We start from the raw sequence: 14,422 nt of genomic DNA, 5'->3' as shown, positions 1-14,422 counted from the left end.
TAGCTGTTCTCCATGGGATCATAAAGAGGTGAGGGAGGTTCTGGAAGCTGGATTGCAGGCACAAAATATTGCCAGTTTTGCAACCTAGAACTCGATTTCAGTGGCCTGGGTGGTTGGTTTTTTTGTTGTTGGGGGGAGGAGGGAGTGGGATAGCAATTTGAAGTCAAATATCCCTGATTTGATGCAAGTTTGTGATAGGAAATAGTCTGCTGGAAGAAGAAAACAACCTCTTGCAGGGAGGCTTTGCTGCAGGATGCAAAAAAAAAAACCCAACCCAGTCCACTGGAGGTCATTAATATTTAAATTTGCTTCTGGTTTTTTTACCACACATCCATCTAGCTCCTGAGTAGCTTGGTTTTGTGCTTTGAAAGGGCTGATGGAAACCAGCCTTCGGGAAGCAGTGATTTCAGAGCATCATGGATGGGCACCATCTTACCACAAGTGTTTGCTGCCCTGCCTTCCTACACTCCTTGCTTGCTTCCTTGCTTGCTTGCTTCCTTGCTTGCTTGCTTCCTTGCTTGCTTGCTTCCTTGCTTGCTTGCTTCCTTGCTTGCTTGCTTCCTTGCTTGCTTGCTTCCTTGCTTGCTTGCTTCCTTGCTTGCTTGCTTCCTTGCTTGCTTGCTTCCTTGCTTGCTTGCTTCCTTGCTTGCTTGCTTCCTTGCTTGCTTGCTTCCTTGCTTCCTTGCTTCCTTGCTTCCTTGCTTCCTTGCTTCCTTGCTGTACTGGTCAATAGTAAGCTGAACATGAGCCAGCAGTGTGCCCAGGTGGCCAGGAAGGCCAGTGGCATCCTGGTGTGTATCAGGAACAGTGTGGCCAGCAGGAGCAGGGAGGTCATTCTACCTCTGTACTCAGCACTGGTTAGACCACACCTTGAGTCCTGTGTCCAGTTCTGGGCTCCTCAGGTTAGGAAAGAGGTTGAGCTGCTGGAAGGTGTCCAGAGGAGGAGGCGCAGGGAAGACCTTCTTGCTGTCTACAACTACCTGAGGGGAGGTTGTAGCCAGGTGGGGGTTGGTCTCTTCTCCCAGGCAACCAGCACTAGAACAAGAGGACACAGTCTCAAGCTGCACCAGGGGAGGTTTAGGCTGGAGGTTAGGAAGAAGTTCTTCACAGAAAGAGAGATTTGCCATTGGAATGTGCTGCCCAGGAAGGTGGTAGAGACACCATCACTGGAGGTGTTTAGGAAGAGACTGGATGGGGTGCCTGGTGCCATGGTTCAGTTGACTAGATGTTGTTGGATGATAGGCTGGACTTGATGATCTCAAACCATAGATTTCCAACCTTTTCTGTTCTATTCTATGTGGTGAATGAGAGCTGCCCAGGATCACCACATGGTGAGACAGCTATGAGGGAGACCAGGTCCCTGTGAGCATCCCTAGTGTACAGATGAGCACAGAGGCTCAGCATTCAGTGACATTGGCAGGTGCTGTTTCACAAAAGAAGAAGAAGAAAAAGCCTGGGCAGGCTGAGTGCTTTGCAGCAGGATTTGTTGCTGTGTAAGTCCCAGTGCTCTGTGGGAAGGTTTGCAAGCAGGTCACGGTGCTGTTTTCTTTGCATGCTTTCCTGGTGGTAGAGGCAGTCCCAGAGAAGTGTGGCATTGTTCCTTTCCCCTTCCAAACTTCTTTTTTGTTTTTTTTTTTGCTAAAAATAAAAGCTAAGGTCAACAATCCCATGATAATGAATCTGTGAATGTGCACATCCTGCACCCCATGAAGTGTTTAGTGGGGTGTTTTTTTGGTGAAAAGCACGAAGTTGCTAATCACATTATGAGCTATGGATAAAAACACATCTGTTAAACCACAGAGTGGTGGAGGTTGGAAGGGACCTCTGGGAATCCACCTAGTCCAAACTCCCTGCTACAGCAGGGGTCACCAGAATCCTTAAAGGTCATCTAGTTCCAAACCCCTGCCATGGGCCAGGACACCTTCCACTAAACCAGGTTGCTCAAGGCCTCATCCAGCCTGGCCTTGAACATCTCCAGGGAGGAGGCATCCACAGCCTTCTTGGGCAACCTGTTCCAGCATTCCACCACTCTTACTGTGAAGAATTTCTTCCTAATACCCACTTTAAATCTGCTCTCCTCAAGCTTCAGTCTATTACTGATTGCCCGGGATCACAATGCCCGGGTGAATTTGGAATCTCTTCAGGGAGACAGACTCTGCAACCTCTCTGGGCAGCCTGCTCCAGGGCTCCATCACTCTCACAGCAAAGAAGTTTTTTCCTTAAGTTCAAGTGAAGCCTCCTGTGTTGCAGTTTGTGCCTGCAGCCCCTTGTCCTGTCACTGGGCACCCCTGAGAAGTGCCCAGCCCCATCTTGATGACCTCCACCTTTTAGATATGTATACCTTTATAACCACCTTGCTGATGGCTGTTTTATTTTTTATTTGCCTTTCAAAAATTGCATGAATCAAGTTGGAGGCTGAAACATACTCTCACAAAGCAGAGACCCAGAAAAAGTCACCTGAGGTGAGTAAACAAGGTGTCCACATTTATGAAAGCCATAAGCCCAGGCCCGCTGCTGCTACGTGTGTTAAGGGTACCTTAAATACAGTGTGTCCTTCAGTGCTGACAGGCATCCCAGACAGCTTTCATAATAAACCTCTAATTATAGCTTAGTGACTCCAGAGGTGCTCTGGATCAGCTTGGGAATACTGCACTGAAAAGCAGGGAGAATGTTTCTGCTTCCTGTGGGCTGGTGGGTGAAGCAGGTTTAGAGCTGGACCTGCGAGCGTGGCACACAGCCCCGTGTTTATGGAGCGCTGGAGAGCTGCACCTCCTGCTGCATGGTGAGGTTTGGGGGTTAAACTCTGCATTTTGGGAAACAGAATTCCTGAATCCAGACCCCAGCTGAGCTGGTTGGAAGAGGGTTGGGCTGACAGCCAGCTCCTGCAGCCCATCACCATCTTCTGACATCTGACACTTGGATTGAAGCCCAGCACTCACAACCAGGGAGTTCAGTGAAAATCTTGGCTTCTTAAAGCAAAAAAAAAAGACTTCCAGAGCTTTGTGGTTATGGAGCAAAGCTGGAAAATTGGAATTCTTGGGCAGGGATGGCCAAGGAGATGCCCTGCTCTCAACCACCCTGGGTTAGGCTGGTTAGTTAGCAGTGTGCCCAGGTGGCCAGGAAGGCCAATGGCATCCTGGCCTGCATCAAGAACAGTGTGGCAAGCAGGAGCAGGGAAAACGTTCTGCCGCTGTACTCAGCCCTGGTTAGGCCACACCTTGAGTCCTGTGTCCAGTTCTGGGCCCCTCAATTTAAGAAGGACATTGAGACTCTTGATTGTGTCCAGAGAAGGGCAATGAGGCTGGGGAGAGGCCTTGAGCACAAGTCCTACGAGGAGAGGCTGAGGGAGCTGGGATTGTTTAGCCTGGAGGAGGCTCAGGGGAGACCTCCTTGCTGTCTACAGCTACCTGAAGGGAGGTTGTAGCCAGGAGAGGGTTGGTCTCTTCTCCCAGGCAACCAGCACCAGAATGAGAGGACACAGTCTCAAGCTGCACCAGGGGAAGTTTAGGCTGGAGGTGAGGAGAAAGTTCTTCACAGAGAGAGTTGTTAGGCATTGGAATGTGCTGCCCAGGGAGGTGGTGGAGTCACCATCCCTGGAGGTGTATAGGAAGAGAATGGATGGGGTGCTTGGTGCCATGGTCTAGTAGTCATGACAGGTGACAGGTTGGACTTGATGATCTTTGAGGTCTTTTCCAACCTTGCTGATTCTGTGATTCTGTTCCCAGTATGCCAGAACAGAACCTGATGTCATGGCATTCAGGGCTGGACTTAATGGTTGTAGGAGTTGGCATGGCTGATACTGGCAGGTTGATTCTTCTTTTCTCCATTTACTTCTTTCCTCCTTCATTTTAATACCATCTCCTGGGAGATTCCAGCTGAAGTGTATTCGTTGCTGAGATGTTTCTTCTTCCTTGTGTTGTGGATGTCAGGTCTGGTTTGACTGTGGTTTCTGGTATGGAAGGGAAGGGCAGCAGGACTGAAGAGCTGTGTTTGATGTCCCTGCACACTCATCGTGTTGTGGGCTCAGCCCCTCCTCCCCAAGTAGCAAAGCTCCTTATCCATGCCACCCGGGCTTGTCCTTAGCTATCAGGACCTGTGAGTTCCCTGGTCTCTGAGAGACCTGCCTTGCTGTGCTGCTAAGTCACTGTGGGACCATAGTTCCATTTCTGTTTCCATTGCAAACTTGAGTTACAGGTTTCTGGGACAGCTGATCAGATCTGATTAGGCATAACCACAGTTAGCTTTCTACTGGTGCAGAAGGTTTTGGAGAGGTGTGGCACATGCCAAGGGATAGAGAGAGATCACAGAGATGAGGATAAGGAGATGAGGTGAGGGAGAACAGAGCAAGATCACAGTATCACAGTATAACCAAGGCTGGAAGAGACCCCAAGGATCATCAAGTCCAACCTGTTCCAAGATCTGCTGCTTATTTTGGGCAGGGTTAAGAGGTTACATGATGGACATGTACCCTGTCTAGGCAAGCAAAGCATCTGTGTTCAGCTCAGCACCCAAGTCTGCTTCCAGCCACGTGTGACCTCCGTGGCTCTGCTCCTGTGCAGTGGAGCACTGACTGAAGAGCACAGTGTCACTGGGGACAGCCACTCTGCTTGGTGCTGCCAGGGCTGAAGTTCACAGTGTGTTTTCCCCCCAAAATACTCAGAAGTCACCAGTGACATTCTGCAGAATCCAGACCCTGGGTCAAACCATGCTCTGAGCAACCTGCTCTAGCTGAAGCTGTCCCTGCTGACTGCAGGGGAAATTGGATTGGATAGGTTTTAAAGGTCCCTTCCAACCCAAACCATTCTGTGTTTTTATGCTGATCCATCAAAGATTACTTCTGCTTGTCCATCAGTCCTTGAAAATGTGGATGATGTTTGCACTGCTGCTTGATAGTTTTCCTCCAGGATAATGTCTGGGTGCTTAAGTTTCTTCTTTTTCTCACAGCTGAAATCTGAGGTTCCCACAACCCCAAGAGCTGAAGCTTCTCCTAGCTGATGCTCCCAGCAAGAGCATCTTTTCTTTCTCCAAATATTTTGAAGCTTATGATAAAATTGCAAGGCTTTGGCAGGGCCATTTTGGGTGCTATTTGTGTGCCAAGCCCTGCTGAATATGCCTTTTATCCCAGATCTGTAACAGTAGCTGTTGGAGGGGGAGCTTCACCGGAGAAGAGCTTTCAGAAGAATGCTTTTATAAAGGAATGCTGTCCTGCAAAAAACCCAAAGTGTACTGCAGGGGGGGAAAAAAAAGCCAAACCCAAACCAAAAAACCCAAGCCCAATGTTTTCCTTGTGCTCATTGTTGTAAATTTTGCCCATTAATTTGAGCAGCAAAGAAGGTTTTCCTTCCATTTCCAGACACTTTTGTTTGTCCTCTTTGTACAAACAAACACCATTGTGCTCCAGGCGTTTTTTTGGAGGGAGAAGAAAGATTTAGATTCTGACTAAGAAATGCCAAAATCCTCGTTTTGTCTCACTCTCCTCAGGCTGAGCCCCAGCCAGATCCAGGCAAGAGCTGGGATCAAGATCCAGCTGACAGTTTGCTCAAACAGAGCCTCCATCGTAGCTGGAAGAGCAAAGTTGGCTCTGTTCATCTGTTCCACCTCAAGCAGAAGGAGGGTTCATGGAGAAGGCAGGGCAGCAGGGTTTCTGAGCAGCAAATGGGGTAGTAAGGGAGGAGGTGTAGGCTCTGGGAGGGGGCTGTGGTGTGTCAGCCCTTGCTCCCAGTCCCACCGACCTTCCCTCTGTATCCGCTCTTGAGCTGAGCTGTGGCTGCTCTCTGCAAGAGCTGCGTATTCCTCAGTGGCAGAAAGAAACACAGAGCTTGTTCTCCCATGGCTTTGCCTCACAATTATAAATACATTTGCTTATTAAAAAAGAAAGAAAAAGGCTTTTTCATGTGGAAAACCTGCTTCAAAATCACACTGGCACCTGAAAGTGTTTTTGGCTGCTGCATTACAACCAACACCTGAGGATGCTCTTGCTGAGCATCCACCCTGGAGGAGCACTTTGCTGCCTTTTCAGGCTTGGTTTGGATCATCACACGCTGTTCTTAAGTAGCCATTTGCTCTTTTCCCATCTCTTTGGCAGGGGAGCAAGAGAATAAAACATTAAAAAGAGGGATGTGATTATAATCCTGTAAAGATTGACAGAGGGATTTGGCAGCAGTTCCAGCCTGGGAGTGCAGTTCAGAATATCTTATTCATTTAAAAAACAAAAAATTATTAGCTCTCAAGCTGACAGTTTAAATGACAAATCACCTTAGAAAAAGACATTGTGGACAGTGTAAAAACTGCCAGTGTGGTTTTTCTTTGCTAACTGTGGGATTTGCAAGGTCTCTGCACCAAAAATAATAGGCTTTAGCCATGCTGTTGTGTGGAGACTGAGAGCGAGGAGTCCCTCGTGTGAGTGGTTTGTGTTAGCAGAATATCAGCACTGCTGGCCTCCAGGGATTTTTATATCCCAGTTAAGGGCAGTGCTGCCTGTCCCAGTATGCTCAGGGGGATTTCTTGATCTAAAGGAATGTTTTTTAGGACAGAACTTTAGTTTTCATTTTGTTGTCTCCTTGCTCCAACAAATTGTTTGTGAACAGGACCAGAAATTGCTTCTCTGCCCTCATCTCCAGTCTCTTCCAGCTGCAGTTCAGATCTGTTACGGAGCATATTGACTGTTTAGGCATGTTATTCAGCATGGAAAGCAGATCCCAGGAGACTGACAGAGGTCCTCATCCCAGAATATCCTAGCTGACAGCAGGAGCTGGAGTTAATGATGTAAACTTCTCCAGCCGGTGCAGGAATGGAGCCCTGCAGGATGCTGCAGGCTTGAAGGGGTTTGGATGAAAGGGAAACCAGTGCTCCTCTGTTACAGCCAAACTGGGTAATCACACAGATGATCAGAACTCCATTAGGCCTTGTAGAAAATATGTAACAGAGTGATGATTTCTGCTCTCAAATAATAGGCAGGAAAATGTAGATCTTTGTGTCCCCTGTGGTCCTCAGAGCATCCTTGTAGGCATTGAAATGAAAATGAGAGGAGACTCTGCTCTCTGGTTTCCTTTCCTTGGAGAGAGAAGCTGGCTGTCATTCACAACATCACAGAATGGTAGAGGTTGGAAGGGACCTCTTATGATCTTTGAGTCCAACCTCCCTGCCAGAGCAGTATCACCTACAGCAGATCACATAGGAACACATCCAGGCAGGCCTTCAAAGTCTCTAGAGATGGAGACTCCACCACCTCTCTGGGCAGCCTCTTCCAGTGCTTTGCCACCCTCAAAGTAAAGAAGTTCCTTCTTGTGTTTAGATGGATCTTCCTATGTTCAAGTTCATGCCCATTACCTCTTGTCCTGTCTCTGGGCACCACTCAGAAGTCAGGCCCCATATTCCTGCCACCCCTTTAGGTATTTGTAAGCATTGATAGTATCTCCCTACAGCCTCCTCTTCTCTGGGCTAACCAGCCCCAGCTCTCTCAGCCTTTCCTCAAATGAGAGCTGTTCCAGTCCCCTCAGCATCTTACTGGCTCTGTGCTGGACTCTTCCAGTAGCTCTTCATCCTTCTTGAGCTGGGGTGCCCAGAACTGGACACAGTGCTCCAGGTGAGGCTGAGCTTTGAGCTGCCTCTCTTTTTGAATCCAACCCGAGTAGGATTTAAAGTTTTCTAAACTGTGCAATGGGAGCTCTTAGCTCAACAAGATCATTCCACAATTCCTCTTTGAGATGGAAAAAAAATGACTGAAGGAGATGTAAATTGGAAGGTGTCTCTATCTGCTGGTAAATTCTTGGGAGACTGGGCATAAAAGTCATCTCTCCTTAGCTGAAAATAAACATTGTGGAGTAGATAGGTGTGTGGTGCTAGAGGGCTGAAGATGTCCTCTTCTGGTTCTGGCTGGCAAGAAAATGCTGTCTGGAGGAGGTCCAGAGTTTTCTAACAATGAGCAATTGACTGGAGGTGTGGAAACCAATCCTCTGAACAAATTTGAGTTGTTTGGCTCTAGATAAGAGAAGAAGGAGGGAAGGAGAAGTATCTTCAGCTGCCTGAAAGGGAAAGTGGGGTTTGCTTTCTGCATTTGCAGTGCTAGGACAAGGAGGCCATGGTTCTAAATCTGTAGAGAAAAAAGTTCAGGTTAACTATTGGGCAACACTTGGCCTGAAGGTAACAAATGGATTTGATGATTCAATGAGATTGTGGAGTGTCAGTTGTTGGAAGATGAAAATGGCTTGGAAATACCATTCTAATATTTCTTGATGGCTGTTTAGTGTGATGAAGGTGCAGCTGATTCTCCTGCAAGTGCAGGTTGTCTTGATGCTTCCCTGTGCTCCCTTCCTGGAGCTCTGGCATGGAGTGGTGAGGCTAGAAATGGATGTCTTCAGTCTAAAATAAGCAAGGGATGACAAATGGTGTTCTGGGGCTTCAATTTTCAGGCCCTTAAGAAGAGTGAAGTGACCGAAGACACTAAGTTTGCATGCCTGTCTACAAAATCAGATGTTGTCTGGGAGTATTTTATGCTCTTTGAGTCTAAAATTGAATGTTGTGGATGTTAAATTGTATGATTTGCCTCTCTGGATGACAGAGCCCTTCCAGGACACTGTGTCACTTGAGCTGGAAGAGGCAGAGAGGAGCTGTGAGTGAGGTTTCCTAAAGTGTAGCTCTTTCTCTTTAGAGAAATACCAGTGCAGACACATTCCCAGCTCTGTGTAAATGCTGGAGAAATAGAATCAGCCAATTTAGAGACCCTGAATGGTGACTTGTCAGTCCTCTAACTGTACTTGGGAATGAGAAGCTTTTTAAGACAGCATCCCCTATGCAGGGAGCCAGCAGGACCAGCTAGTCTGTGCTGGGCTATCTTGGGAGGTCCCATGTGGCTGAGAAGCATTTCCTCCACGTGCATCCTTTGCAAATCAGGACCATATTCTGCAGCATCCTCTGCCCAGTCTTCCCTCCAAGAGTCTTATCAAAGATGCCAGTCTGATGCCAGCTTCCCTTTTGTTCCCTTTTTTTTTCTTTCTCCCCTGTAGGGAACAACTGATTTAGTGTTGAGAGCAGGGAGCAGATCTGTGCTGGTTATTCACCAACAAGGTGCAAAATCTCAGGCCAGGTAAGAGAGTTGGTTCTTCTTTGGTCACAACAGTGCATCACTGCACATCACCTTTTATATTAGATCCACACAAATCAACTCAGGTCTCAAGGCATAAATGAGCCTTTTGCTGCTTGCTAGATGGAGCAACCATCTTTAATCAGCTGCTGGGAGCCTGGCATTTCTCCCTGTCTTTTCATGAGCCTGCTGTCCCAGCTGGTTCAGAAACCCCCCAGGTATATGGGGATGGCTTATTCTCTAGGTTGGGGAACATGTTCTCCATTCTTGAACAGTTTGCAGCTCTGTCAAGCCTGAGAACACCATAAGCCTTGGAGAGTCTGGCAGTGGGATGGTCATTTGTGACCAGTGGCTCTGGCAGGCAGTTGAAGTCCCTGAGGCTTCAATGTGTATCCCTGAGGCCCAGAGTGTTTCATGGCTACCAGATGCTGAGACATTAGAATCTGAAAGACTCTTGGAAAAAAGTCTGTCTTGCTTGTCCTTGTTGCTGTTCTGGTTTCAGTGATCAGCAACTGAACTCTTTGTGTGTGCTGCTCGGAGCAACCCCAACCCCTGCCCCCTTGCCCCAGCTCTCTCCTGTAGTATTTTACTTGCAGCAGCAACTGCAGGCAGTTCAAGAAGGAGCTGCCAGGGTAAAAGCAGCTCATAGTGCCAAATCTGCAGGGGTTTTACTCCATGTTTCAGAATTAAGGTTTTGAGAAACTCAGCTTTTTCTCTGCCTCCAGTTTCTATTTAAACCACCTTTAATTTTAGGGAGTGTGAAGCCACTCAGGCTGCTGTGATCAAGGTCACTCTTCTTAATTTAGGTACTCCAAGGATCATGAAATGTTGTTTATTGAAGTCTTGGGCATATGTTGAGTCCCTTAAAGGAGTGTGTGGATGATACTAAACCTCCCATAGCAGTGAGCTTGTATAATACAGGGAGAGGAGCAGCAGCGTCGCTGACAGGGAGGGATGGCAGATAAGCAGCTGGGGCCACGCTGTTATCACTTTGTTTGGGAGACTTCAGCGTTGTGCAAGTCGTTGCAGGACATTTGCACAGATTGCTGGAATCAAAACCCACTCCATCAGCAGTCTAGTATTTGTTTCTTCTTATATGTTAAACTTTCTCTGGCCTAGAAAAGGTTGTCACCTGTTATGTCAAGGTCTCGGCATTCAACGCTGGGATCTTTCCAAGTGTGTTGAAATCCAATTGGTGCAGAAGAAGCTTTTCCCTTCACTTTGGGGGAGGGAGAAAAAGAAAAGAAAAAGCCTTGGCATCTAGCAGGCATCTAAAGCATTTTTTTTTTCCTCTTGTTCTCTGAACACTTGTGATTTGCCAGACTTGGGGCTGAATTTTTGCTCCGGTTTTGTGCTCGCTTTGTGTTTCCTGTGAAGTAAGCTGGGGGGGGAATAACAAGCAGCAAACAGCAGCAGCATGCACCCAGCGTTGTGGGTCTGGGTCCAAGTGTGGCTCTGCAGCAGGGAATATCAGGAAACCTGAGTGCTTAGCAGCAGAAGACCTTTATCCAGCCTTCAAGACTTGTCCAATTCCTTTGCATTCTTTAACATTTTCTTTTCTTTTAACTGCTGCTGAGGTTGGCTCTGGACAGTTGCAGCCACAGTGGATGTTTGCTGTCTGCAGGGTTTTGGATGAGGTTGGAGGGTACCTTCTCTAGTTGTAATGCATCTGTGCTAGTTTTTTTGTTTCAATCTTTCCATGCTGCTTGTTTACTTATTTATTTTAATGGAAGAAACTCACTGGTGGTGAGCAAAGGGTCTAGTCAGCAGGATCCAAGCCGTGGGGCTTTGGCAGAGGACTTCAGCCTGAACACACACACACACTGGCTGGAGCAGAGACACTCGGGGTGTGCTGCTGGGGGAGGAAAACCTGTGGCTGGCCATGCTGGGGCAGGAGCAGCATACAAGCCTGAGTTTTCCTTTAGTGAGGAATCTCAACATGATTTTTCTCTCTTTCATCTTGATGACGAGCTCTCTCTCACCTTTTTCCAGGGTGACTCTTTGTTTTTCAGCGTGCTGTTTTCTCCCCAGCCTGAACTTCATCCCAGAAAGCCACTTGGCTGATTAGCCCTTCAGACAGTTAAGTTTAGAAATTATGAAATGCTTTGGGCTGGCTCTGCTGCTTCTCCGGGGATGAGGGAGCAGAGACTGACCAGCAGCAGAGGAAAATGGAGGGGAGAGAGAAGCCCAAGCTCCGAGCAGAGCTGGAGGTTAAATATAGCTGCAGGCTGCGGCGTGGCAGTCGGGGTGCTCTGATTGCTTCTCTAAATATGTTCAGCCACTGAGGTTTCCTGAGAGCTGGGGAGCAGCATCCCTGCTTTCCAGCATGCTGCAGTTGGGAGGTGTTTAGCTTGCACTGGGTGGAAAGCAGCAGGGTTGAATGCCTGGGGATAATTCTGCAAAGTTGGTTAAGTTCTGATGAGGGATGGCTGTGCTGGGTTAGGGGAAGCCCCAGAGGTGTGTGAGGATGTGCTGTGGGAGCGTGTTGGGTTGGAGGTGCCTTAATCTGACCATTGTTTTATTTTTACTGTTAGCATTTACCAGCCAAGGGTCACCTTCTCCTCTGGAGGTACAGCAGCAGTCTTCAGTGTAACATCTTCTCTTCCAGCCCCGAACCCCAGCACATCTGAAGCGGCTGCAGGCACTTTAAAGATGCTCAGGAGCGTGGAGGAGGACCTGGAGAATGACAGGCTGAGGATGTGGTCCCTTGTGCAGGTAGGTCACCACTGCCACCTTGGGCTCTGTGTGTCCTCTAACTTGGCACCTTCTGGACAGGGAAATGTAGTGTGTTGCAGCAGGATTCTCCTGGGAAGACTATTCTAGCCCCAGGGCTGAAATCAATAATCATGCAATGGTTTGCTGCTTAACCTTTGAGCCCTGCTCTGCTCCTTGGTCAGTACAGGTCTTGGGTTATGCTCTCAGGTGACCCTAAGAAGGGAGTGATTTCTTATTTGATTTTTTTTCATTTGCTGCTTGTGCAGGGCAGGGTTCAGAGGTCCTTCCTGTGTGTTTGTATGTTTCTCCTGGCTGGGGCCCCTCTACTTTTGTGCTAGACCACTGATTCCTTTCTTTCCCACGACCCCTAAGAATCACAGAACCTAATAAACGTTCACCTCTCGCATGGTGTGGATGTGAAGGGCTCAGGAGAGCAATGCCTTTCCCCCCCCCCCACCCCCTCCCCTTGATTTCTGTGGATGGAAGAAGTGTGCTGCAAAGTAGCACTCCAGTTTTCCATTGCACCATTCCACATTTTTGAAGGAGAACTTGGCTCTCCTAGCAGAGCAGAGCCATTTTATTTGTAAGCGGTGAAGCTCTACCGTTGACTGTTAGTGAGCAGATTGGCAAGAAATGCATTCAGCCAGCTCATGGCTGTGTGATAAATGACAGTGTCCCCATGGAAATGGGGATTTTTCAAGCCCTGCAGTGATTTCTGCCCAGCTTGTGCCACGCCTGGAGACTGCTTGTTTCTAGACTTTATTAAATAATCAGCCTTGGGAGCAGAACAACTGGACTGATGCTGTTTGCTGTAGCTTTCCTGACACACTTCCAGTTCTGCAGGCTAAATCCAGTCTGTTAAACTGGTAGGAATAAACTAACAGCCCCTGCTGTAGCATGGGGATGTTCTGGGATCCACGTGCACCCTCAGCCTCCTGAGAGCTGTCCTCTTTGAAGCTGCTTCAATTAGTTGCGTACTTGGTGGGTCCTCAAATACCTTATGGCAGTGATCTTGCAAATGCTGTCTGGGTTGTCTTAGAGTGATGGAATGGTTTGGGTTGGAAGGGACTTTTAAAGGTCATCTTGTCCAAACCCCTGCACTGAGCAGGGTCATCTTCAACTGGAGCAGGTGGCTCACAACCAAAAATTCTGTCCTCATCTTCCTATAGGCCCCCTTTAAGTACTTAAAGGGCACAATAAAGGTGGTCTGAAGCCTTTTCCTCTCCAGACTGAACAACCCCAACTGTCTCAGCCTATCCTCACAGCAGAGGGGTTCCTGCCTTCTGACCATTTTTGGGGCCTTCTCTGGTCTTGCTCCAACAGGTCTATATCTCTCCTGTGCCAAAGACTCCAGAGCTGGACCCAGCACTGCAGGTGGGGTCTCAGCAGAGCAGAGGGCCAGAATCACCTCCCTCAACCTGCTTATCAGATGGCTCTTACCATTGTAGGTGGAGATTTTGGCAGGAGGAGAAGGAGGATAAAGCTCTTGCATGTTCACTCGGCTTTGGTAAACGGAGTCGGGGGCTCTTGAGAGGGAGGGTAGGGAGAGGGGTGTTCAGTGATAACTCCCTGAAAGACAGTGATAACGTGTTTGGATGCTCTGTGAGGAAGGTCACTGGGTAAGTGAGAAGGACTCCTAGGTGTTACAGCTGCATAAATTCATCTTGTTTGCTACACAAAGGCTTGCTCCTGGTGACAGATCACGGCACTAGCTGTGTGTCATCCTCCCCGTGTGCTGGCAGTCCTGGGCCGGCACATGGAGGCTTTCCAGGGCTGTCTTAGGCAGCTCAGAGAACCAAACTCAGCATCTCTGCTCTAGGACGTGGCCCCTTTTCTCTCCACTCCTCCTTCCCCCCTGCCCCCACCCTCTGGTGTCCTCTGCCTCCCAGTTCATTTGTTTTCAAACGGGCTGTGCTATTGTCTGCATCAATACGCGCAGAGCCTGCCTTGTTTTTCTCTCGGACTCCCAAGTGCAAAGCAAATCTGTTTATGGTTTTTGGTGAGCTAATTCTTCCCCACCCTGGGTTTTTAAATAGACTCTTTCTTTGCCAGGGCTTGCCGAGCTTGCAGGATGCATTGAAGTAATGGGGAAAACCTGTTGTGTGCTACCCTTGCTGCTGGTAAAGCCTTTCCACAGCACCCTGCTCCCAGCAGTGTGCTTGGGAAGTGCATCTCTGGGTGCTGAAGGCGAGCAGAAGGCTGTGAAACGGGAAAATGGGTGTTTGATGCAGTCAGGGAGGAAGTGTTTCTTAGGTTGTGGAGCCAAATCTAGTGAGCTGTGCTTGGTTGTCCCTTCAGACTTCTGCAAATCCCAGTTCTTGGGCTCAGCTGTTCCCTGGACTGCCTGTTGCCTTCAGACAGGCTCCTCCAAAGCAGTCGCTGTCTTGGACCTTACAGGTGAAGAACAGTGAGGGATGCTTTTGGCCTGTGAATAGTCAGTTGGCTGAAGGGCTTGGTGCATCACTGCTCTGCTGAAAGTGTTATTTTTACCTTTTCCATCCTTCCTATGAATCAATCTCAGACCTGTCTGTTGAGGTCACAGCCTCTTCTGCATCCTGACAGGGGCTTGCACAGCATGGTCCTGCACAGCCTCTTCACCAGGGTGCTTTGGCTTCTGGGATGCAG

The 14,422-nt window shown here is 48.4% G+C and overlaps 1 protein-coding gene across 3 annotated transcripts in view; it reads left to right on the top strand.

The window, feature by feature from the left end:
* The window catches only part of ZHX3 (zinc fingers and homeoboxes 3), a 51,995-nt gene that overhangs the window by 10,386 nt on the left and 27,187 nt on the right, over positions 1–14,422 (top strand). Inside the window, exons 1-2 of one of the 3 annotated variants that reach the window (XM_054173749.1) lie at positions 9,013–9,085; positions 11,691–11,797. The exons of 1 other annotated variant lie outside the window; for it this stretch is intronic. The gene's annotated coding sequence lies outside the window, so the exon portion shown is untranslated. Of the gene's footprint in view, positions 1–9,012; positions 9,086–11,690; positions 11,798–14,422 lie in introns of those variants that run through there. One more of the 3 variants, XM_054173748.1, reaches the window with a different exon arrangement.

This window comes from Dryobates pubescens, chromosome 26 (genome assembly GCF_014839835.1).
Source record: "Dryobates pubescens isolate bDryPub1 chromosome 26, bDryPub1.pri, whole genome shotgun sequence".
NCBI lineage: Eukaryota > Metazoa > Chordata > Aves > Piciformes > Picidae > Dryobates > Dryobates pubescens.
Note: the sequence above shows the minus strand (reverse complement) of the source record. Positions and strands in the feature narration are given on the sequence as shown.